This window comes from Moschus berezovskii, chromosome 17 (genome assembly GCF_049115385.1).
Source record: "Moschus berezovskii isolate FMDL1 chromosome 17, NW_MosBer_1.0, whole genome shotgun sequence".
NCBI classification, from domain to species: Eukaryota; Metazoa; Chordata; class Mammalia; order Artiodactyla; family Moschidae; genus Moschus; species Moschus berezovskii.
In genome coordinates, this window is record NC_142476.1 from 2,583,809 (window position 1) to 2,610,859 (window position 27,051).

At 37.3% G+C, this 27,051-nt stretch overlaps 1 pseudogene; it reads left to right on the forward strand.

Moving 5' to 3' along the window:
* Positions 1-11,387: 11,387 nt before the first annotated feature.
* LOC129551146 (olfactory receptor 4C46-like) lies at positions 11,388-12,309 on the forward strand (annotated as a pseudogene).
* The last annotated feature ends 14,742 nt before the right edge of the window (positions 12,310-27,051 follow it).

Below are 27,051 nucleotides of genomic sequence, written 5' to 3' on the forward strand. Positions count from 1 at the left end.
TGGGAAAATTTCTACAAAATTGGAATTTAGTTTTACTAACTATGTCACTGTATACAGATTAATAAGTTTTTATCCCGACATAAATAAACAAAATAAAACATTCAGTGATATTTAGCAGTTATATCTAATTCTATGCAAAGAGGTAAGTGCTCCTATTATCCCCATGTTACAGGTGAGTAAACAAACAGAAAAGAGGATGATCCAAAACAGAAACCTTGGAGAACTAGTAATCAGAATCTAGCTGCCTCTCAGACCATGTTCTTCACTGCTGTGATATACTGACAGGCAGTGCAAAAGAAAAGTAATGTAATTACACCAGTTACCATTTATTGAGAGGGTGACCATGCTGGACTATCTATTTATCTGTCTGTCAGTCTATATACAAATGTATGCACATATATATAATGAGCTATATAGTTATCTGTTTATAGTAGACTATATCCTATTTTATTACATGCATAAATTCATCATACATAACTCAATTCCCATGTTTTTATTAGTAGCTCTGCTCATTTTTACATATCATAGTGGGTGATACTACTTTGACTACATCTATTTAACTATTTTAGGAGTATTAAACCAATGGGCCATTTAAACTCTAAGGCATAAGTAATATTATTACCCAATACCTAAATATCCTTTTAGTTATTTTCTTTCAGAAAATAAAGAAAAGAGAACAGTATTATTATTACCTAAAACCAGGACTGCCTAAATCCCGAGTGACATTACAAGAAAGGAAATGACAGATGCATGTCTTTTTTGAACATAGGCACAAATATATTAAACAATATATGTGAAATCAAACAATGTATTTCATATCAAATCATCATGACCATATGTAGGTTATACAAATAATAAAACTTTGTGTAACATTCAATAATTAATCAATGATGCTAAGTTTATAGGATAAAGGAGAAGAATCACATGGCTATTTCAATAGATACATACAAATTAATACATTTCAATTTAGGTTTATAAATAAAAACCCATTTGGATGAACCAGAGGGATGGGAAGAGGAGGGAAGTGGGAGGGGGATTCAAGATAGGGAACACATGTACACCCAGGGCAGATTCATTTCAATGTATGGCAAAACCAATACAATAATGTAATTAGCCTCCAGTTAAAATAAATAAATTTAAAAATAAAAAAGAATAAAAAAAGAAAACCCATTTGAGCATTTTCAGGGGCTTCAGTCTTGTCTGACTCCAATATCATGGACTGTAGTCTGCCAGTCTCCCTTGTTCATGGGATTTTCTCAGCAAAAATACTGGAGTGGGTTGTGATGCCCTCTTCCAGGGGCTCTTCCCCACCCAGGGATCAAAGGAACATCTGCAGCATCTCCTGCATATCAGGCAAATTCTTTACTGGTGAGCTATCAAGGAGAGCTTGAATGAAAACTATATTTTGTCAAATGAATTTTAAAAAAGCAAATTATTCAAGCTTATAAAGAACGTTGATATAAAACTCACAGCTACCATCATACTTCATGATGAAATCTCTTTAAGATTGAAAACAGGTATTTAACTTTCAATTTCTGTTCCACATTGTAACTTAACTAATTAAACAAGTTAAGAAAATAAATAAATAAAAAACATATGGATGAGAAAAGAAGTGACAGATTATAAAAATATATTTATGGGCAAATGTCATCATGATATCGGTAGAAAATGAAACAGCAAGTTGCTCAGTTGTGTCCAACTCTCTGTGACCCCATAGACTGTAGTCCATGGAAAGAATATATAAAGGACTCTACCAAAAATCAAATGGACCTAATTAGTTTATGAGGGTCACAAGATAAAATGTCAACACAAAATACTGAATTCATTTCTATATAAACAACTATTAAAAATTGAAATTAGAAGCAAATTGCTATGTACTGTTAAAAACATAATGTTTCAGGAGTACATTAAAAAATACATTAACACTTGTATATGAAAACCAGAAAATACTTCTGATAAAGCAAATATGTAAGTAAAGGGAGAGATATGTTATGCTGATAAATTAACAGACTCAAGATATTTATCACATCAATTGTAATTTTAATGAAGTTGCATTAAACATCTTATAACATATTTGAAGGAAGTCACAATCATATTTGAAATATGTATAGAAATATAAACTTTAAAAAAATCCTGAAATAGTAGTTTCAAAGAACATAATACATACGGAGAATGTTTTTCTACCTAAAGTCAATACTTACTAGATATGTTCCCATTTTTTCAAGTTTACCCAATTTGCTCATTTATCATTGGTCATAATATTATTTTACGCTATTTGTGTGCTTCATTTTTCCCCTGTGGTATTGGTTGTTATTCTCTTCATTCATTTATTTTTATTACTATTTTTTCTTGGTCTGTGTTTGGCCTTCCGTGTGGCTTGTGGCCATTCTCTATTGCAGCTACTCTAGTTTCAGCACAAGGGCTTCTCACTGTGTGAGTGGGCTTTGGTGCATGCGTATTTCCTACTGATGGGCATGCGCTCTAGAGAGCAAGGACTCCAGAGCGTGCAGTCTCTAGGCTCAGCAGTTGTGGCATGTGGACTCTAGAGCACATGGGTTCTCTAGCTGTGGCACGTTAGTTGCTCTATGGCATGTGGGCTCTTAGTATCTTTATCAGGGATCAGACCTGCCTCCCCTGCAATGGCAGGTGAATTCTCAACAACTGGACCACCAGGAAAGTCCCTAATTTCTTATTTTGCTTATTAGTGTCCTCTGCCTTCTCTTTCTGCTGAATCTGGCCTGAGGGTTTTTGTTTTTGTGTTTTCCATTTTGTTTACCTTTTCTAAGAAACAGCTCTTGAGTTTACTGATTTTTTCCATTTTTAAAAAATTCTCTATTTTATTTATTTTTATTCAGCAACACTACTTCTGTATGTATATTGGGACAAAACTATAATTAAAAAAGTTACATTCATACATTTTCATAACAACACCATTTACAACAAGCAAGACTTGGGAAAAAAGAAAACTAAATTTCTATGCATATATCTTTAAAATGCTCAGTGCTAGTAGTCACTAAGAAAAGTGAATTAAAACCACAGGAATTTATTGCTACGTGTCTCCTAGAATAACTGAATGAAAAATAATATAAAATTAGAAGAAAGTAAGAACAATACTTGTGTTTGATTTAAGCCTCCTTTCATGAACTTCCGTTGTGGCTTCAGAAGGTGAAGAATCCTTGTGAAACGCAGGAGACCCAAGTTCAATCCCTGTATCTGGAAGATCACCAGGAGAAGGAAATGACAATCCACTGCAGTACTCTTGCCTCGAAAATTCCATGGACAGAGGAGCCTTGCGGGTTACAGTCCATGGACTTGCAGAGTCAGACCCGACTGAGCAATTAAAACTTTCAAACTTCTTGTGCTTTAGATATCTCTCCACATGTTTAACGTTGCCTAGTGATACTTGCTGACCATCGCATGGCTCCCAGAAACAAATTACCTATATCCTATTAGATTTTCTATTTACATCCATAGCCCTCTGATGAATGTGAAAAATGGGTTTGGGATTTAATTACTCTGAAAAAAATACCAATAATTGTATGCGCTCACTGTTTTAACTCTCAAGTAATCAATATGCAGTTTGAAGAAAAGTTTTAATACTGATAAAAAGATAAAGTTTTCTGTCTGAAATGAATCCTTAAGTTAACTGGAATGATGCTGGAATGGTGCCATCATTGGTATTCACATGACATTCAATTTTCTTAGAACCCAGGTTCAGATAGAGAAAGAGGACTCACATATTTTCATTGCAAGTGCAAAGAATACAATCCCCCATCCAGAATGAGTATTTCTCAAACATGTCTCTTCAGAATACCCAATTCTGAGACAAAGCCTTTCCGTCAAAGAAGATAATTAATTCCAAGGGGAGAAAATAACATCTACAAGAGGAAACCCTTGAACGTTTGTGGAAACCTGTTTAAATATCCATGCATTACAGGTGAAAATTCGATTTTATTGTTTACATCTCCAGAGCAAGATTCATCATATGTTGGAATGACTCACTTTTATGTATTTCCACCACCACTCTTTCTTCTTCTTGTGTCTAGGACTACAACCATTTTATAGAAGATGATTTCTGCATAATGTTCAAAATTAATCCATTCTAAATTCAAGTCCCGGGTTGTCTGTGAAAACTTTGTAGGTCTTTCATCTAGAAGAAAAGATTTAGATTTATAAAAACAAAGACATGTCTACTGTGACACTCAATAATCTGACTAGTGTTTTTATGAGTATGTCATATCTTTCAAACTGAAAGTTACTTAGCCCAAGGGGAAGTCTATTTAAAATGGAATTAGTTCTGAACACCCTCAAATATCACTGATATCTTCTAAAGATCAGAAGGTACATTTATTAAAAGCTCATTAGCAACAGTTACATATATATATATATATATATATATATATATATATATATATATATATATCCAAAGATATTCTTCTTTTCCAGGAGACATTCCCTTAGATAATTTAAATTAATAATAAGAATGAAAACAAAACTTAATACACTCCACACTCAAAAAGACAGAAATATAGATCAATGGAACAAAATAGAAAGTCCAGAGATAAATCCATGCACCTATGGAAACCTTATCTTTGACAAAGGAGGCAAGAATATAAAATGGAGAAAAGACAATCTCTTTAACAAGTCGTGCGGGGAAAACTGGTCAACCACTTGTAAAAGAATGAAACTAGAACACTCCCTAACATCATACACAAAAATAAAACCAAAATGGATTAAAGATCTAAAAGTAAAACCAGAAACTATAAAACTCTTAGAGGAGAACATAGGCAAAACACTCTCCGACATAAATCACAGCAGGATCCTCCATGACCCACCTTCCAGAATATTGGAAATAAAAGCAAAAATAAGCAAATGGGACCTCATTAAAATTAAAAGCTTCTGCACAGCAAAGGAAACTATAAGCAAGGTGAAAAGACAGCCTTCAGAATGGGAGAAAATAATAGCAAATGAAGCAACTGAAAAGAATTAATCTCAGAAATATACCAGCAACCCCTGAATCTCACTTCCAGAAAAATAAATGACCCAATCAAAAAATGGACCAAAGAACTAAACTGACATTTCTCCAAAGAAGACATAAAGATGGCTAACAAACGCATGAAAGGATGCTCAACTTCCCTCACAATCAGAGAAATGCAAATCAAAACCACAATAAGGTACCACTTCGTGACAGTCAGAATGGCTGCTATCCAAACGTCTACAAGCAATAAATCCTGGAGAGGGTGTGGAGAGAAGGGAACCCTGTTACACTGTTGGTGGAAAGGTAAACTACTATAGCCACTATGGAGAACAGTGTGGAGATTCCTTAAAAAAATGGAAATAGAACTGCCATATGACCCAACAATCCCACTCCTGGGCATATACACTGAGGAAACCAGAATTGAAAGAGATACAAGTACCCAAATGTTCATCGCAGCACTGTTTACAATAGCAAGGACAATGAAGCAACGTAGATGTCCATCTGCAGATGAATGGGTAAGAAAGCTTTGGAACATATACACAATGGAGTATTCAGTTCAGTTCACTCTCTTAGTCGTGTCCGACTCTTTGCGCCCCCATGAATCACAGCACGCCAGGCCTCCCTGTCCATCACCAACTCCAGAAGTTCACTCAAACTCATGTCCATTGAGTCGGTGATGCCATCCAGCCATCTCTTTCTCTGTCGTCCCCGTCTCCTCCCATCCCCAATCCCTCCTAGCATCAGACTCTTTACCAGTGAGTCAACTCGTTGCATGAGGTGGCCAAAGTATTGGAATTTCAGCTTTAGCATCAGTCCTTCCAATGAACACCCAGGATTGATCTCCTTTAGAATGGACTGGTTGGATTTCCTTGAAGTCTAAGGGATTCTCAGAGTCTTCTCCAGCACCACAGTTCAAAAGCACCAATTCTTTGGTGATCAGCTTTCTTCACAGTCCAACTCTCACATCCATACATGACCACGGGAAAAACCATAGCCTTGACTAGACAGACCTTGGTTGGAAAAGTAATGTCTCTGATTTTTAATATGCTATCTAGGCTGGTCATAACTTTCCTTCCAAGGAGTAAGCGTCTTTTAATTTCATGGCTTCAATCAGCATCCAAAATGATTTTGGAGCCCCAAAAATAAAGTCTGACACAGTTTCCACAGTTTCCTCATCTATTTCCTATGAAGTGATGGGATCAGATGCCATGATCTTCGTTTTCTGAATGTTGAGCTTCAAGCCAACCTTTTCACTCTCCTCTTTCACTTTCATCAAGAGGCTTTTGAGTTCCTCTTCACTTTCTGCCATAAGGGTGGTGTCATCTGCATATCTGAGGTTATTGATATTTCTCCCAGCAATCTTGATTCCAGCTTGTGCTTCTTCCAGCCCAGCGTTCCTCATGATGTACTCTGCATAGAAGTTAAATAAGCAGGGTGACAATATACAACCTTGACATACTCCTTTTCCTATTTGGATACAGTCTGTTTTTCCATGTCCAGTTCTAACTGTTGCTTCCTGACATGCATACAGGTTTCTCAAGAGGCAGGTCAGGTGGTCTGGTATTCCCATCTCTCTCAGAATTTTCCACAGTTTATTGTGATCCACACAGTCAAAAGCTTTGGCATAGTCAATGAAGCAGAAATAGATATTTTTCTGGAACTCTCTTGCTTTCTCCATGATCCAGTGGATGTTGGCAATTTGATCTCTGATGCCTCTGCCTATTTTAAAACCTGCTTGAACATCTGGAAGTTAATGATTCACATATGGCTGAAGCCTAGTTTGGAGAATTTTGAGCATGACTTTACTAGCGTGTGAGATGAGTGCAATTGTGCGGTAGTTTGAGCATTCTTTGGCATTGCCTTTCTTTGGGATTGGAATCAAGACTGACTTTTTCCAGTCCTGTGGCCATTGCTGAGTTTTCCAAATTTGCTGGCATATTGAGTGCAGCACTTTCACAGCATCATCTTTCAGGATTTGAAATAGCTCAACTGGAATTCCATCACCTCCACTAGCTTTGTTCATAGTGATGCTCTCTAAGGCCCACTTGACTTCACATTCCAAGATGTCTGGTTCCAGGTGAGTGATCTCGCCATTGTAATTATCTTCATCGTGAAGATCTTTTTTACACAGTTCTTCTTTGTATTCTTGAACAGTATCAAAAGGCCAAATGATAGGATACTGAATGAGGAATTCCCTAGGTCGGTAGTTGCCCAGTATGCTACTGGAGATCAGTGGAGAATTAACTCCAGAAAGAATGAAGGGATGGAGCCAAAGGGAAACAAATACCCAACTGTGGATGTGACTGGTGATAGAAGCAAGGTCCAATGCTGTAAAGAGCAATATTGCATAGGAACCTGGAATGTTAGGTCCATGAATCAAGGCAAATTGGAAGTAGTCAAACAGGAAATGACAAGAGTGAACGTCAATATTCTAGGAATCAGTGAACTAAAATGGACTGGAATGGATGAATTTAACTCAGATGACCATTATATCTACTACTGTGGGCAGGAATCCCTTAGAAAAAATGGAGTAGCCATCATGGTCAAAGAAAGAGCCCGAAATGCAGTACTTGGATGCAATCTTAAACACGACAGAATGATTTCTGTTCGTTTCCAAGTCAAACCATTCAATATTACAATAATCCAAGTCTATGCCCCAACCAGTAATGCTGAAGAAGCCGAAATTGAACAGTTCTATGAAGACCTACAAGAACTAACACCCAGAAAAGCTGTCCTTTTCATCATAGGGGACTGGAATGCAAAAGTAGGAACTCAAGAAACACCTGGAGTAACTGGAAAATTTGGCCTTGGAGCATGGAATGAAGCAAGGCAAAGGCTAATAGAGTTTTTGCCAACAGAACGCACTGGTCATAGCAAACACCCTCTTCCAACAACACAAGAGAAGACTCTACACATGGATATCACCAGATGGTCAACACCGAAATCAGATTGATTATATTCTTTGCAGTCAAAGATGGAGAAGCTCGATATAGCTAGCAAAAACAAGACCAGAAGCTGACTGTGGCTCAGATCATGAACTCGTTATTGCAAATTCAGACTTAAATTGAAGAAAGTAGGGAAAACCATTAGACCATTCAGATATGACCTAAATCAAATCCCTTATGATTACACAGTGGAAGTAAGAAATGGATTTAAGGGTCTAGATCTGATAGATAGAGTGCTTGATGAACTCTGGATGGAGGTTCGTGACATTGTACAGGAGATAGGGACCAAGACCATCCCCATGGAAAAGAAATGCAAAAAAGCAAAATGGTTGTTTGAGGATGCCTTACAAATAGCTGTGAAAAGAAGAGAAGCAAAAAGCAAAGGAGAAAAGGACAGATATAAGCATCTGAATGCAGAGTTCCAAAGAATAGCAAGGAGAGATAAGAAAGCCTTCCTCAGTGATCAATGCAAAGAAATAGAGGAAAACAACAGAATAGGAAAAACAAGAGCTCTTTTCAAGAAAATTAAACATATCAATGGAGTGTTACTCAGCCATTAAAAAGAATACATTTGAATCAGTTCTAATGAGGTGGATGAAACTGGAGCCTATTATACAGAGTGAAGTAATCCAGAAAGAAAAACACCAATACAGTATACTAAGTGTTAATTGGAAGGACTGATGCTAAAGTTGAAACTCCAATACTTTGGCCACCTCATGCAACGTGTTGACTCATTGGAAAAGACTCTGATCCTGGGAAGGATTGTGGGCAGGAGGAGAAGGGGACGACAGAGAATGAGATGGCATCACTGACTCGATGGATGTGAATTTGAATGAACTCCGGGAGTTGGTGATGGACAGGGAGGGCTGGTGTGCTGTGATTCATGGGGTCGCAAAGAGTCAGACACGACTGAGCGACTGAACTGAACTGAACTGAACTGAACGCATATATATGGAAATTAGAAAGATGATAACGTTAACCCTGTATAAGAGACACAGATGTACCGAAAAGTCTTTTGGACTCTGTGGGAGAGGACGAAGGTGGGATGATTTGGGAGAATGGCATTGAAACATGTGTATTATCATATGTGAAATGAATCACCAGTCCAGGTTTGATGCATGATACAGGATGCTCGGGGCTGGTGTACTGATATGAACCAGAGGGATGGGATGTGGAGGGAGGTGGGAGAGGGGTTCAAGATAGGAACACTTGTATACCCGGGGCAGATTCACGTCAATGTATCTGCAAAACCAATACAATAATGTAAATTAATTAGCTTCCTATTAAAATAAATTAATTAATTAAAATAAAAAGCCACAAATGTCTTAAGATAAAGGTCATCCTCTTTTTATATCAAGCAGGCACATGGATAATTCTTTCAGGGATCAACTGCTATGAATGGTAGGAGTCCCTGTAGCTTCTTTAAAAAAATAACTTTGTAGATGTTTCTTCCCCAGTTTATTGCATGGTTAAATATGTTTCTCTGTTTTATTAATCAAAATGTCAAATCTTGCTACATTCTAGGTGCATAGAAAGTCATAAAAATAAGTGAAGATCCTTTGTGTTTTTCATAGCAGTGTGATGGATATGTTCATATTTTTTTCCTCAATTAATTCTCATAAGAGCCTGTGAGGTGGACATATTATTCTCACTTGATACTAGGGTAAACAAGAATGTAAGGTGTCAGGAAATATACCCCAGGTCAAGGAGTTTTACGTGGGGAAAAGCAACATTTTGGTATTGTCTTTTTGATTCTCAAACCAGTGTATTTCACCACTGGGATCATCATTTCAGCATTTTACAGAATAGTCTGTGCATGATTTGTAAGGAAATTAAGGGAAGAAGAAAATGAGGTGAAGGAGAGGAAGAAAAAAAAAACTAATCTGACTTTCAATGAAAGCAGTACAACATAGTTACTAACATTTGGGATTCCAGTATGTTATATTATGTATACATGTGTCTGGGTCTGTATGTATGTTTATTTTCATTGTCAATGAAACTGCTTTGTATATAACTTACCTCTGAAATGTTATTTAAGCAATTATAATTATAGTAGTCATGTCAAAAGGAGTTTACTAACTCAACATTGTGTAATTTAGCCTAATATAAAGGATGTGTTTTAAGAATTTGCTGTAAAAAAGAGATGAGAAGTATAATCTGAAATCATCTTAGATCTGCCTTTCATTAGTTGCTTGATTTGGGGCAGGATCTTCTCTCTTCTTCTATGTCCTGATATGTAAAATAAGTATAAAAATGATGGCAGTAATCATTTGGCAGGTTTGTAATAAAGATTAAATAACAAAATGTCTGAGAAAAAAGTTTAGCACATAGTAATTGTTCATTAAATTTTCTAAAAATTTCAATTTTATTGAAGTATTTTTTATTTAAATTGAGGTCTGGCTTTCCAGGTGGTGCCATGGTAAAGAATCTGCCTGCCAATGCAAGAGATGCAGGATACATGCGTTTAATCCCTGAATCAGGTAGATCCCCCTTAGAAGGAAACGGCAGTTCACTCCAGTATTCTTACCTGGGAAATCCCATGGACAGAGGAACCTGGCAACTATAATTCATGTGTTTGCAAAGAGTCAGACATGACCGTTTATGCTTGCACTCCCACAATATTATCATTAATATTACTGCTAGATTTAGTCTCTGAGATTATGTGCCAAATTGAGAAAAAAATACCATTTACTCTTTGTTTTCATGTAATACCCATGGAAAATCAGTCATTATATAATCTTATTAGCTACTACAAAGTTATTGGATTTAGACAATTGGTTTAGCAACTGTATTACAGAAGCCCCGGGATTTCACTATTCTTCCATTAACAGTGCACTGACAGTGTTAACATTAACTAGTCTCATAACAGGCTTATATCTGGCTTCCATCCCCTTAGTGAAACTCAGCTCATTCCATCGTAGGCCACAAAACTCTTTACTAGATCTACATACAAGATTCACTCTCAAAAGCCTCTTTTTCACTACATTCATATTCTCAGATTCTTACAGTCATATATAAGCAATATTCAGCAGATTGGAATGTTATCTTTTATCACAGAAAAGTCATAAAAATCTAGGCCTGTGTTATTTATTAGCAGAGATGTTTAATAAACTCAGTTCAGTGCAGTTCAGTCTCTCAGTCTTGTCCTACTCTTTGCGGCCCCATGAATCACAGCAGGCCAGGCCTCCCTGTCCATCACCAACTCCCGGAGTTCAGTCAGACTCACATCCATCGAGTCGGTGATGCCATCCAGCCATCTCATTCTCTGTTGTCCCCGTCTCCTTCCACCCTCAATCCCTCCCAGCATCAGAGTCTTTTCCAGTGAGTCAACTCTTCCCATGATATGGCCAAAGTATTGGAGTTTCAGCTTTAGCATCAGTCCTTCTAATGAACACCCAGGACTGATCTCCTTTAGAATGCAAGATCTTTCCCTCCCCCACCCAGGTTACGTGGTTAACAATAACATGAGATACATGGAGAACAGGAACAACGAGACAGAGTTCATTCTTCCGAGGCTGACACAGAATCCAAAGATGCAGAATTTTGGTTGTCTACATTGTCTCTGTGACAGTAAATGTGCTCACTATGGTCACCATCACTACCAGTCCATTACTGGGGTCTCCCATGTACCTTTTACTGGCTCATCTCTTTTATTGGTATCTGCTATTCCTGTGTCAATACCCCTAAACGGATTGTAGATTCACTCCATACGAAGAAGACCAGCTTTTTCATTGAATGTATGTGTCAGATCTTTGGAGAGCATTTATTTGCAGGTGCTGATGTCATCCTGCTGACTGCAATGGCCTATGACTGCTACGTCACCATCTGCAATCCCTTGCACTACACTACCATCATGAATTGGCAGGTGTGTTGATTGCTAGTGGGGGTGGCATGAGCAGGAGGCTTTCTTCATGCAACCATTCAGATCCTCTTCATCTTCAGGTTACCCTTCTGTGGCCCTAATATCATAGACCACTTTATGTGTGATCTGAACCCTTTGCTCGAACCTGCCTGCACTGACACCCACAGTGGCTAGGACTCTTTGTTGCTACCAAGAGTGGGTTCATCTGTCTGTTAATCTTCCTCCTCTTGGTTGGCTTCCATACAGTCATTCTGCTCTCTTTAAGGACACGGAGCTTGGAGGCAAGGCAAAAAGCCCCTTCGACCTTGATCTCCCACATTACAGCAATCCTCTTGTTCTTTGTGCCAAGCGTATTTACTTACATGGGACCAGCAGTCACCTTATCTATTGATAAAGCAGTTGCTGTATTCTACACTATGATAGCTCCCATGTTAAATCCCTTAATCTATACCATGAGAAATGACCAGATGAAAAATGCCATTAGGAAACTGTGTAGTAGAAAAGTGATTTCAAGTGATCAATAAAATGTGCTTGTGTTCCAATCTTCATTCAATTGATGTAAATGTCAAAAGGACATTATTGCTGAACACACATTATCAGTTAAGAATATCAATGAAATAAAGAAAATAATAATCAACAGAAATCACTGCTTCTGAAAAAAGGAGAGAAAAAACTAATGCAAGAAATGATAGAATAACCTAGCAGAGGACAACTCATATTATTTAAAATGTTCTGCAAAATCAGAAACTGATTTTACTAGTTTCATCACTGCATGTATATTCATAAGCTTTAATCCCAGTAAAATGAAATAAAATAAATAATTCATTAACATTTAGAAGTCATTTCTGTAATAACACAAAGAGGTAGGTACTCTTTTTATCCCCATTTTAACAGGTGAGTAATAAATATAAAAGAGGATGATCCAAAACAAAAAATTGGAAGATCTAGTTATCAGAGTATAACTTCCTCTCATTCCATGTTCTTCACTGCTGTGATATACGCCAGACAATGCAATAGTAAGGTAATATAATTATAGTGTTACCATTTATTGAGACAACAGCAATCCTGGACTATATATTTATCTATCTTTCTGTCTCTATATATATGCAAATATATATTTGTTATATAGTTATATATTTAGTTGGTTCTATATACTAGTATATGTACTGTCTTTTACTACATGCATATATTCATATATAAAACTAAACAACATATTTTCACTTACCATGTTCATTTTTATATATCATCAGTTCAGTTCAGTTGCTCAGTCATGTCCGACTCTTTGCGACCCCATGAATCACAGCACGCCAAGCCTCCCTGTCCATCACCAACTCCCGGAGTTCACTCAAACTCATGTCCATAGAGTCGGTGATGCCATCCAGCCATCTCATTCTCTGTCGTCCCCTTCTCCTCCTGCTCCCAATCCCTCCCAGAATCAGAGTCTTTTCCAATGAGTCAACTCGTCACATAAGGTGGCCAAAGTACTGGAGTTTCAGCTTTAGCATCAGTCCTTCCAATGAACACCCAGGACTGATCTCCTTTAGAATGGACTGGTTGGATCTTCTTTCAGTCCAAGGGACTCTCAAGAGTCTTCTCCAGCACCACAGTTCAAAACCATCAATTCTTCGGCATCAGCTTTCTTCACAGACCAACTCTCACATCAATACATGACCACGGGGAAAAAACATAGCCTTGATTAGATGGACCTTTGTTGGCAAAGTAATGTCTCTGCTTTTTTCAGTTCAGTTCAGTCGCTCAGTCGTGTCCGACTCTCCGCGACCCCATGAATCACAGCATGCCAGGCCTCCCTGTCCATCACCAACTCCCGGAGTACACTCAAACTCATGTCCACAGAGTCGGTGATGCCATCCAGCCATCTCATTCTCCGTCGTCCCCTTCTTCTCCCGCCCCCAAACTTTCCCAGCATCAGAGTCTTTTCCAGTGAGTCAACTCGTCGCATGAGGTGGCCAAAGTATTGCAGTTTCAGCTTTAGCATCAGTCCCTCCAATGAATATCCAGGATTGATCTCCTCTAGAATGGACTGGTTGGATCTCCTTGCAGTCCAAGGGACTCTCAAGAGTCTTCTCCAACACCACAGTTCAAAAGCATCAATTCTTCGGCGGTCAGCCTTCTTCACAGTCCAACTCTCACATCCATACATGACCACGGGAAAAACCATTGCCTTGACTAGACGGACCTTGGTTGGCAAAGTAATGTCTCTGCTTTTTAATATACGATCAAGGTTGGTCATAACTTTCCTTCCAAGGAGCAAGCGTCTTTTAATTTCATGGCTGCAATCAGCATCTGCAGTGATTTTGGAGCCCAAAAAAACAAAGTCTGACACTGTTTTTCCATCTATTTCCCATGAAGTGATGGGACCAGATGCCATGATCTTTGTTTTCTGAATTTTGAGCTTCAAGCCAACCTTTTCACTCTCCTCTTTCACTTTCATCAAGAGGCTTTTGAGTTCCTCTTCACTTTCTACCATAAGGGTAGTGTCATCTGCATATCTGAGGTTATTGATATTTCTCCTGGCAATCTTGATTCCATCTTGTGCTTCTTCCAGCCCAGCGTTCCTCATGATGTACTCTGCATATAAGTTAAATAAGCAAGGTGACAATATACAACCTTGACGTACACCTTTTCCTATTTGGAACCAGTCTGTTGTTCCATGTCTGCTTTTTTAGTGGGTAGTAATATGCAGACTGGTTCCAAATAAGAAAAGGAGTACGTCAAGGCTGTATATTGTCACCCTGCTTATTTAACTTACATGCAGGATACATCATGAGGAACGCTGGGCTGGAAGAACACAAGCTGGAATCAAGATTGCTGGAAGAAATATCAATAACCTCAGATGCAGATGACACCACCCTTATGGCAGAAAGTGAAGAGGAATTCAAAAGCCTCTTGATGAAAGTGAAAGAGGAGAGTGAAAAGGTTGGCTTGAAGCTCAACAATCAGAAAACAAAGATCATGGCATCTGGTCCCATCACTTCATGGGAAATAGATGGAAAAACAGTGGAAACAGTGTCAGACTTTATTTTGGGGGGCTCCAAAATCACTTCAGATGCTGATTGCAGCCATGAAATTAAAAGACGCTTACTCCTTGGGAGGAAAGTTATGACCAACTTAGATAGTATATTAAAAAGCAGAGACATTACTTTGCCAACCAAGGTCCATCTCGTCAAGGCTATGGTTTTTCCTGTGGTCGTGTATGGATGTGAGAGTTGGACTGTGAAGAAAGCTGATCGCCGAAGAATTGATGCTTTTGAACTGTGGTGTTGGAGAAGACTCTTGAGATTCCCTTGGACTGCAAGGAGATCCAACCAGTCCATTCTAAAGGAGATCAATCCTGGGTGTTCATTGGAAGGACTGATGTTAAAGCTGAAACTCCAACACTTTTGCCACCTCATGCGAAGAGTTGACTCACTGCAAAAGACTCATGCTTGGAAAGTTTGGGGGTGGGAGGAGACGGGGACGACAGAGAATGAGATGGCTGGATGGCATCACCGACTCTATGAACATGAGTTTGAGTGAACTCCGGGAGTTGGTGATGGACAGGGAGGCCCGGCGTGCTGTGATTCATGGGGTCGCAGAGAGTCGTACACGACTGAACTGAACTGAGCTGAATATGTTTATTGTAACACCGTGTTATGTAACTACTTTTGTAATACAAAATGAATAGGTAATTTAAACTCTAATGCATAAGTAACAATATTACACCATATCTATATATCCTTCAGTGGAAAGACTGATGCTAAATATGAAACTCCAATACTTTGGCCACCTCATGCAAAGACTTGACTCATTGGTAAAGACCCTAATGCTGGGGCAGGATTGGGGGCAGGAGAAGAAGGGAACAACAGAGGATGAGGTGGCTGGATGGCATCACCGACTCTATGGACATGAGTTTGAGTGAACTCCAGGAGTTGCTGACAGACAGGGAGGCCTGGCGTGCTGAGATTCATGGGGTCGCAAAGAGTCAGACACGACAGAGTGACTGAACTGAACTGATCTGAAATATCCTTTCATCATTAAGAAACATTGAAAATTAAAAAAAAAAAAAGTGATACATAAAAAGCAAAAAAAAAAAAATTCTGTATTTTTCAAGTCAGCAAGTTAGGTTTACAAGCCATCAGAACAGAGGATGATTTAAATAAAAGAATATTTTATTTGCAGACAGTAATTTCAATGTATTCTCTAAACAGTCCTAGTCCATGAAATACTTGCTGACTTCCTAGCAATAATTTCTCCAAATAGCGCAAATTTGGTTTATAATAAATGTTGAATGGATAAACATTATTAGAAAGGAAAATGAATACATTCAGTAAAATATAGGGAAAAAGGAAGTAGTAATGGAGAATAGGAATTTACTTTTCTCATCTTTTTCAGAATTTAGAAAGAATTCTAGCTATGTTTATTTCGGTAGCCGCAAGTTGTTTTAGTCTTCCTTATGTAAAAAAAAAAAAAATGAAAGAATTTGTTAGTTTACGAATATTGTTTGATTTGTTTATTTTTCTTTTTTCAAATTAATTGTTTTTAATTGTTAAACTTTTAATTTTATTTTAGAGTATAGTCTATTAACACTGTTAATCTCCAAAATATACAAGCAGCTCCTGCAGCTCAATTCCAGAAAAATAAATGACTCAATCAAAAAATGGGCCAAAGAACTAAACAGACATTTCTCCAAAGAAGACATAAAAATGGCTAACAAACACATGAAAAAATGCTCAACATCTCTCATAATCAGAGAAATGCAAATCAAAACCACAATGAGATACCATTTCACACCAGTCAGTATGGCTGCTATCCAAAAGTCTACATACAATAAATCCTGGAGAGGGTGTGGAGAGAAGGGAACCCTCTTACACTGTTGGTGGGAATGTAAACTAGTACAGCCACTATGGAGAACAGTGTGCAGATTCCTCAAAAACCTGGAAATGGAACTGCCATATGATCCAGCAATCGCACTCCTGGGCATACACACCGAGGAAACCAGAATTGAAAGAGATACATGTACTCCAATGTTCATTGAAGCACTGTTTGTAATAGCCAGGACATGGAAGCAACCTAGATGTCCATCCGCAGGTGAATGGATAAGAAAGCTTTGGCACATATACACAGTGGAGTATTACTCAGCCATTAAAAAGAATGCATTTGAATCAGTTCTAATGAGGTGGATGGAACTAGAGCCTATTATACAGAGTGAAGTAAGCCAGAAAGAAAAACACCAATACAGTATACTAACGCATATATATGGAATTTAGAAAGATGCAAATGATAACCCTGTATACGAGACAGCAAAAGAGACACAGATGTACAGAACAGTCTTTGGGACTCTGTGGGAGAGGCTGAGGGTGTAATGGTTTGGGAGAATGGCATTGAAACTTGTATGTTGTCATATGTGTAATGAATCACCAGTTCAGGGTTGATGCATGTTACAGGATGCTCGGGGCTGGTGTGCAGGGCTGACCCAGAAGGAGGATAAAAGGAGGAGGGAGGTGGGAGGGGGGTTCAGGAAGGGGAACTCATGTACACCCGGGGCGGATTCATGTCAATATATGGCAAAACCAACCAATATAATATTGTAAAATAATTAGCCTCCAATAAAATTTTTAAAAAGAGAGAGAGAGAAAAAAAAAAAAAAAAACAATGTTGTGATCGTTTCAAGTGAATAGCAAAGGGTCTTAATAGCGATACATATACATATATTAGTTCTTTTCCAAAAGTCCCTTCGCATACAGGCTGCTGGATAACATTGATCAGAGTTACATGTGCTATTCAGTAGATTACCGTTTGTTATTGATTTTAAATATAGCAGTGTGCACACGTCCATCCGGTGTACATGTTGTATTTTTCTGTTAATTTTTATTTCTGAATTTTTATTACTTTTTTAATGAAAAACAGTTTTAAAAATATGTAGCTCTGTCTACACAGAAACCAATTTCAGTGAAAATATATTCCATTCATTTCTTGTTCATTAAACAGCAAATACTTTTGAGTTCAAGAAATATAACAGTGATCCATGGGGTTGCAAAGAGTCAGGCACTTCTGAAATGACTGCACATGTGCACGTATGTGACTTTGATCAGTGAACACAGGAAGGGGAGTTTTGTTACTTTTATACCAAGAGTTCCGCAGTGATAAGCAGGCATCACCCCAAAGCAGACAGCTGCAGAACTAATAGCCTCATTCATTCTTTAAAAAAAGAGAAAAAACCCTTGAAGGTCAGTAGAGATGGAAATCCTCCCAGTTAGTACAAGTTCAGGTAATACACCTGGTTTTTCACCTTGATTGGAAAAATAAATGTCAGATGTGCAACATATACTGATCCAAGGATTTTGACCAACGATTTGGCTGGATGGTTAGGAACATTGAAAGAACCTGTTTAGAAAATTGGGCAAAACCAATTTGGTCAAAACCCCAAAATTCTAAGGTCAGTTGTTTATAATATGTAAGCAATTGTTTGAGGCACATGGGATAAGAATCTCAGCACGAAGAAAAGTTCGGATTAAGGAGAGTATAAGATGCCACAGGAGTCTGGTGGCCTACAGTCCATGTAGTTGCAAAGAGTTGGACACAACTGAGTGATTAACACTTTCACTGCACCAACAGGCTACTTGCAATGGGCTTAAAACTTCCAAAGTAAAACCTTTCAAGATAGATTCAATCATAAGAACTGAATTCTATCATAAATAGGTTGTTTGAAAGAATTGACAGGGTAAGGAAAGCATATTGCATGAAGAATAAGAAGCAGCTTGAAAAATAACAAATTGTAATAAAAAAAAAAAAACAGTTTCAAGAAAATCTAAACACAATATTTCTTTTTTTTTTCCAGCTGTTGGAAGAAAAGAAACAACTGTAATTAAAATACATGGTGGCATTCCTGTCTTTACGATTTAGGAATAACTGTAGAAAAGTTATTTGTATATATGGTGTATCACAAATGTATCATGAAAATTATAATTTGGGGGTTCATACTACACACAATTATCAAAAGCAAACATCAAATACAGTTAAATGATTTGGGAACCCCTCCCAAAAAAATAGTGACAGTGCTTAGAAATTTAATCAAAAGACCTTGAGCATGTGAAGGAAGGGCCCATTGATGGATCTTGACGTTTTCAGTGACCAGAACCCGGATACTCATCAGGTCAAACAGGGGTCTCCAAGGTCCTTGCTTCCTTCTAAGAAAAATGTTAAGTCATTTCCTTGTTCCCAAAGAAAGAGTTCCTAGAGAAGCAATAGTTACTTTCAGAGAGAAGGTTTCTCCATCTGTCTTTCCCCTTCTATAGCTGTCCTTTATATTGAAACCTATAAAATGTTACTCTAAGGAAATTTTAAAAGTCTTATAAATAGAAACATATCTCACATTCATGGATTAAACAACTAGTATAATTAAGACAGCATAATTCCTCACAGTGAGCTGTAGACTCAATATAATTTCCATCGAGATATTAATAGTATTCTTTTTTTTTTTTTACCAGAAAGAAAACATTGATTCTAGAGTTCATAAGGCACTCCAAGAAACCCTAAATAGCTAAAGAGTCTTGAAACAATTTTGAAATGTTTTTTATTAAGAACAAATTGGGAGGACTCAGGCTTCTTGCTGAACTTACTAAAAGCTACAGTAATTAAAACAATGAATTAGAATGAGGTGACAAAGATCAAAAGAATAGAAATAAAGGTCAAGAAATACCCCTTAAATCTATTGGCAATTGTTTTTTCACAAGGTTGTCAACACCATTCCATAGGCGTTGAATAGTATCTATACAAGTAGTGCTGAAAAACTTTTGTATCAAAACGAAAAATAAAAATGGATTTGGAACCTTACCTCACACCATAAATGGATACTAACTCAAAAGAGATCAAGGATCAGATGTACATCTAAAAATATAAAATTCTTGGTAGAGAGAAATATTCATAACCTTGGATAAGCCAATGGTTTCTTAAATATAGCAACAAAAGTCCAAATAGCACAAGGAAAATAGAAGAATTAGAATCCTTCAAAATTAAAAGCTCTTGTGCATCAATGGACACTATCAAGAAAATAAAAGCTAGAAGCACTGCTGATGGGAATGTAAAATAGTGATAAGATGTTGGTCCTCGCTATTGTTTTGCTCATTTTCTTTTCACTTATTTTTTTTCTCTGATCTTTACGACTGCTTTCCTTCTATTAACTTTGGTATTAAACAAATTAAAGTAAATGAAATATGCTAAGTTATTTGATAATAATTTACCATGATCATATGTAGTTTATACCAGGAATAAAATATTGTTTGAAGGGAAAAACATAATCAATTATATTCACTAAATTAGCAGAATAAAAGAGGATAGTAATATCATTTCAGTCGTTCTTGTTCAGTTGCTAAGTTGTGACTATTTGCGATCATTTCAATAGATGCATGCAAATTAATACACTTCTATTGGTATTTATGAATGAAAATACTTATGGATAAATATCCCACAAGTTAGTTATTACTAAATAAGAAAGGAAAAGTGTTTACTCAACCTGATAAAAAAGGTATTGGTTTAAAAGCTGTAACCACCCTCATTCTTAATGATGAATTCTCTCTCGAAATTGGAAACAAGTCTCTCCTTTCCAAATTCTATTCTACATTATAAGACTCAAGCCATTGCAACAAAGTAAGAAAAACAAAAGACACACAGATAGGTAGAGAAGAGCAAGATCATGCAAATATATTTATCGACAGATAACATTCCAATATCGGAGAAGGCAATGGCAAGCCACTCCAGTACTCTTGCCTAGAACATCCCATGGACAGAGGAGCCTGGTTGGCTCCAGTTCATGGGGTCTCTACAAGTCAGACATGACTGAGCGACTTCACTTTCACTTTTCACTATCACACATTGGAGAAGGAAATGGCAACCCACTCCAGTGTTCTTGCCTGGAGAATCCCAGGGACGGGGGAGCCTGGTGGGCTGCCGTCTATGGGGTCGCACAGAGTCGGACACGACTGAAGTGACTTAGCAGCAGCAGTAGCAGCAAGATCCCTCAATCAGTTCAGTTCAGTTCAGTCACTCAGTCGTGTCCGACTCTCCGCGACCCCATGAATCACAGCACGCCAGGCCTCCCTGTCCATCACCAACTCCAAGAGTTCACTCAAACTCATGTCCACAGAGTTGGTGATGCCATCCAGCCATCTCATTCTCGGTCGTCCCCTTCTCCTTCCGCCCCCAACCTTTCCCAGCATCAGAGTCTTTTCCAGTGAGTCAACTCGTCGCATGAGGTGGCCAAAGTATTGCAGTTTCAGCTTTAGCAACATCCCTATATAGGTAAAAATTGTGAAGGGCTCTACAAAAAAATAAAACAGACCTAAGCAACTAACTAACCAAGGTCACAGGATAGAATTTCAAAACAAAATATCAAATGGATTTCTATAAAAGCAATTAAAAATTGAAAGTAGAAATAAAATGTTATGTAAAATACTACAAAACATGAACTTTGATGAGCATATTATGAGCCTATTTTAAAATATAGTCATGATTTATATATGAAAATCATAAAATAATATTGAAAGTAAATATCTAAGCAAAGGGAAATATATGCTATGTTGATAGATGAACAGATTCAATGTTTACCTTTTCAATTTTTATAATTTTAAAGCAATTCCAATAAATATAGCCTACAAGGTATTTGAAGAAACTAAAAATAATGTTTTGAAATTTATACTGAAATATAAACTTTTAAAAGAAATGGGGATGAAAAATAACTGTCAATAAAAGAATGAAATTGGAAAATAATTCCAACAAAATTGAAGACTTAGTATAAACCTCTCATAACCATGCTGTATGGTATTGCAATATAATAGAATGTACATAAAAAATGTAAATGTAGAGATTCTTTTTAAAAAATACATCAAGTTAGTTCAATGTAAAAGAATAGATTTTTCAACAAATGCTGATTTTTCACAAGTGCTTATTTATAATGTCAGATCTAAAATATTGATCTTCCTCCACATCAGGTATGTTTGTTCTAGAATTTTTCCAGGCTTAAGTTTAACATCTAGTATTAAGAATGCTCAAACTACTGCACAATTGCACTCATCTCACACACCAGTAAAGACATGCTCAAAATTCTCCAAACCAGGCTTCAGAAATAAGTGAACCGTGAAATTCCAGATGTTCAAGCATGTTTTAGAAAAGGCAGAGGCACCAGAGATCAACTTGCCAATATCCGCTGGATCATGGAGAAAGCAAGAGAGTTCCAGAAAAACATCCATTTCTGCTTCATTGACTATGCCAAAGCCTTTGACTGTGTGGATCACAATAAACTGTGGAGCATTCTGAAAGAGATGGGAACATCAGACCACCTGACCTGCCTCTTGAGAAACCTGTATGCAGGTCAGGAAGCAACAGTTAGAACTGGACACGGAACAACAGACTGGTTCCAAATAGGAAAAGGAGTACGTCAAGGTTGTATATTGTCACCCTGATTATTTAACTTCTATGAAGAGTACATCATGAGGAACTCTGGGCTGGAAGAAGAACAAGCTGGAATAAAGATTGCCAGGAGAAATATCAATAACCTCAGATGTGCAGATAACACCACCCTTATGGCAGAAAGTGAAGAGGAACTAAAAAGCCTCTTTATGAAAGTGAAAGAGGACAGTGAAAAGATTGGCTTGAAGCTCAACATTCAGAAAACAAAGATCGTGGCATCTGGTCCCATCACTTCATGGGAAATAGATGGGGAAACAGTGGAAACAGTGTCAGATTTTAATTTGGGGGGGCTCCAAAACCACTGCCGATGCTGATTGCAGGCATGAAATTAAAAGACACTTACTGCTTGGAAGGAAAGTTATGGCCAGCCTAGATAGTATATTAAAAAGCAAAGACATTACTTTTCCAACCAAGGTCCGTCTAGTCAAGGCTATGTTTTTTCCAGTGATCATGTATGGATGTGAGAGTTGGATTGTGAAGAAAGCTGATCACTGAAGAATTAATGCTTTTGAACTGTAGTGCTGGAGAAGACTCTTGAGAGTCCCTTGGACTGCAAGGAGATCCAACCAGTCCATTCTAAAAGTGATCAATCCTAGGTGTTCATTGGAAGGACTGATGCTAAAGCTGAAACTCTAATACTTTGGCCACCTCATGAGAAGAGTTGACTCACTGGATAAGACTCTGATGCTGGGAGGGGTTGGGGGCAGGAGGAGAAGGGGACGACAGAGAATGAGATGGCTGGATGGCATCATTGACTTGATGGACATGAGTTTGAGTGAACTCCGGGAGTTGGTGATGGACAGGGAGGCCTGGCGTGCTGTGATTCATGGGGTCACAAAGAGTCGGACACAACTGAGCGACTGAACTGAACTGAACTAGTTGACTCATTTTGCATTAATTTTTGCATAAAGTAGCGGTTGAAGTTCATTTTATTCTTATATGGATAATCTAGAATATATATATATATATATATGTACCTATATCTATATATCTGTACCTATATCTAGAATATATAAACCATCTTTTCAACAACTTAGTAATAAGAAACTCCGTGATCATTCTTTTTTTTTTTAATTTAATTTTTTTAATTTTAATTGAAAGCTAATTACATTATTGCATTCGTTCTGCCATACATTGACATGAATCTGCCCCAGGTGTAAAAATGCTCCACGTCCCGACCCCCCCTCCCACCTCCAACTGTGCAAATCATTTGAGAAGAAACTTCCAGGGGGGAAAAAAAGCAGATACATGAATGGCCAATAGAATATTTTTTAAAATGTTCAACATCATTAGTCAGCAGGGAAGACAAACTAAAACCTTAATAATCTATCACTGCACATGTCCTAAAATGACTAAAAGGAAAAAGAATCATACAAAGTGATAAAAATGGTGAACAATTCTTGTGTTTGAATTTAGAACTCCCTTCTTGAGCTTTAGATATCTCTCCACATGTTTAATGTTGCCTAGGGTTCCATAATGATCACCACATGAATTCCTGAGATGATTTATCTGGAGCTTTTAATAGTTTCTGTTTATTCTAAAAGTACTATGATAATTGCAAAAAAAACTGGTTTTACATCAAGTATTTTAAAACCACTGCCATTATTATGTCCTCATTGCTTTTGTCTTTCTTGGCAATGGATATCAGGTTTCCAGTAATACCTTGGTATGCATAAGACAGAAGGTTTCTTTCCAAAATGAGTGCACAAGTTAACTACATCATAGGTTTCCAGGCTGGAATTAAGCCATCCTTCCTATTCACAGGACATCAGCCTTCTTAGAAAGCTTGGTTCAGATAGAATAAGGGGACTCATGTTTGGGTTGCAAGTGCAGGGAATACAATTCCCCACTCAGGAATGAGAGTTTTATAAATGCATACCTCCAGAATATCTGCTTCTAAGACAAAGCTTTAACATCAAAAGCAGATAATTAATTCACTGGAGAGAAAATAGCATCTACAAGACAAGAATATTTATGAAAATCTCTTTAAATATCCATGTATCACAGATGAAAATGTCTTTTCTGTTTTCATCTCCAGAGCAAGATTCATCAAGCGTGCAATGACATATTTGCATATGTTTTCATCACTCTTTCTGCCTCTTGTCTGCAGGACTAAAACTACTTGTTTTGGCCATTTCCCCATAATATTCCAAGCTAATGCATTTTAAACTCAAGCCCCGGATTTTCTTTGTAAACTTTGTGAGTCTTTAGGCTAGAAGAAAAGACTTAGACTTATAAAAATGATTATATTTCTACTGTGAATAATCTGAACAGGGTCTTTTGGAATATGTCATATCTTTCATACCGAAGGCTACTTATCCCAAGATGAGGCGGGATAATTTGAAAATGGAATTAGTTCTGAACACTTTGGAATACTTTGGCCACCTCATGTGTTGAGTTGACTCACTGGAAAAGAGTCTGATGCTAGGAAGAATTGGGGGTGGGAGTAGACGGGGACGACAGAGAATGAGATGGCTGAATGGCATCACTGACTTAGTGGACATGAGTTTGAGTTAACTCCGGGAGTTGGTGATAGACAGGGAGGCCTGGCGTGCTGTGATTCATGGGGTCGCAAAGAGTCAGACACGACTGAGCGACTGAACTGAACTGAACTGAAGACCAGAAGGTAAGTTTTTTTATAGTGTCAATCATAGATCTTGTTATTTTCTGTATACAGTAATCATTCTGTTTCAACAGTTTTCAATATAGTAATAGAGCATTTAACTTCACCCCATTCTTCAAAAGGCATTTTGTAAATATCATTAACATAATTTTACAAATGAAAAAAGTATGGCTCATAGAATTTAAGAAATGTTTAAAATCTAGCTAAATATCAAATATAGTTCTTTGGCCATGAGATACTTCTTTTAATCATCAAGACTAATCATGTGAATGAAAATAAAACTTAAATATAATTTACACACATATGCAAATAAAGGTAAATATTAAATTATATAAGTCATCACTTGTTTAGTTCAAACATGAATGTGAAGAACCTTTCCTGGGATCAACTGCTGTGAATAATAAGGGTCTCTATGACTTCACTAAAAGTAAAATTAGAGATGACTCTTCCTCACTTTAATTGGTTAATTTATTTGTATTATTGCACAAAATGTCAATTCTTCCTACTGCTGCATTCATAAATAGAAGAATAAATTAAATGCTTTTATATGTTCTCCACAGTGTGGTGGATATATTTATACATGTTTCCTGAATCACTTTTTATAACAACCTGTGACGTAGACACTATTGTTCTCACTTGATTAGAGGAAACAAGGATGGAAACTGCAAATAAATGTATTCCAGATCAAGAAGTTGTAAGTAGGGGAAAACAAGATTCTTCTCTGGTCTTTCTGATTCTCAAAACAACATACAAAACCACTGGGAATGTGATTTTCAAAATTTTGCAGAAGAATCTGTGAGATTATATTTTATAGGGGAATTGGAGTGAGAACAAAAAGGCTAAGGGAACACAAAAATAAAGTGGATCTACAAAGAAAGCAGCACCATATGCTGTTGTTGCTGTTGTTTTTCAGTCGCTCAGTTGTGTCCAGCTCTTTGTGACCCCATGGACTGCAGCATGCCGGGCTTCCCTGTCCTCCACCATCTCCAGGAGCTTACTAAAACTCATTAATTAATTAATATTTGAGGATTCAAAAAAGTGATATTGTGTGTGTATGTGTGGATATTCCTGTGTGTCTGTTGTATTTGCTTGATATACACTTGCCTCTAAAGTTATTAAAGTAATTCAAGTTATCATAGTCATATCAAAGAATTTACTATGTAAATATTGTTTATTATTACATAATATAGAACATGAGTTAAAAATCTGAAGCACAGTCAGTATTCATTAAGTTTTAGTTAATGATTATTATTTTGACTAAAAGTAGTCTTTACAATTTTTAATCTTGTGCAAAAAATGATTCATTATAGATTCACTCTATGAGAAGAAAAGCAGACCTTTCAATGGATACATGACTCATATATTTGCGGAACATTTCTTTGGAGGTGCTGATGTCATCCTGCTCACTGTGATGGCTTATGACCACTATGTGGCCATCTGTAATCCCTTGCACTATACGGCCATCATGAATTAGCAGCTGTGTGGATTGCTAGTGGTAATGGTATGGGTGGGAGGCTTTCTTCATGGAATCATTCAAATCCTCTTCATCTTCAGGTTACCCTTCTGTGGCCCTAATGTCATAGACCACTTTGCTCGATCTTGCCTGCACTGATACCCACACTCTAGAGCTCTTTGTTACTGCCAACAGTGGGTTCATCTGTCTGTTAAACTTCCTTCTCTTGATGGGCTCTTATGTGGTCATTCTGCATTCCCTAAGAACCTACAGCTTGGAGGGGAGGCAAAAAGCCCTCTCCACCTGTGTCTCCCACATCACAGTGGTCGTCTTTTTCTTTGTGCCATGCATATTTGTGTACTTGAGACCAGCAGCTACTTTACCTGTTAATAAAGCAGTGGCTGTATTCTACACTATGATAACTCCCATGTTAAATCCCTTAATCTATACCTTGAGAAATGACCAGATGAAAAATGCCATTAGGAAATTGTTTAGTCGGCAAGCTATTTCAGATGTAACATAAATGTGCCTGGACACCAAAGTCAATTGAAGAGAGGAAAAGTTCAAAAGGATATTGTTCACCAAAGAAAGAAACTAGTATAAATCATAAATTCTACAAAGAGGGCAGAATAAACGCGTGTAGAAATGGGACAAAAAAATAGTCTTTTGCAAATTTGGAGAACTACCAAATTTTTATCTATTTATCTAACTTCATTAATGTTTATG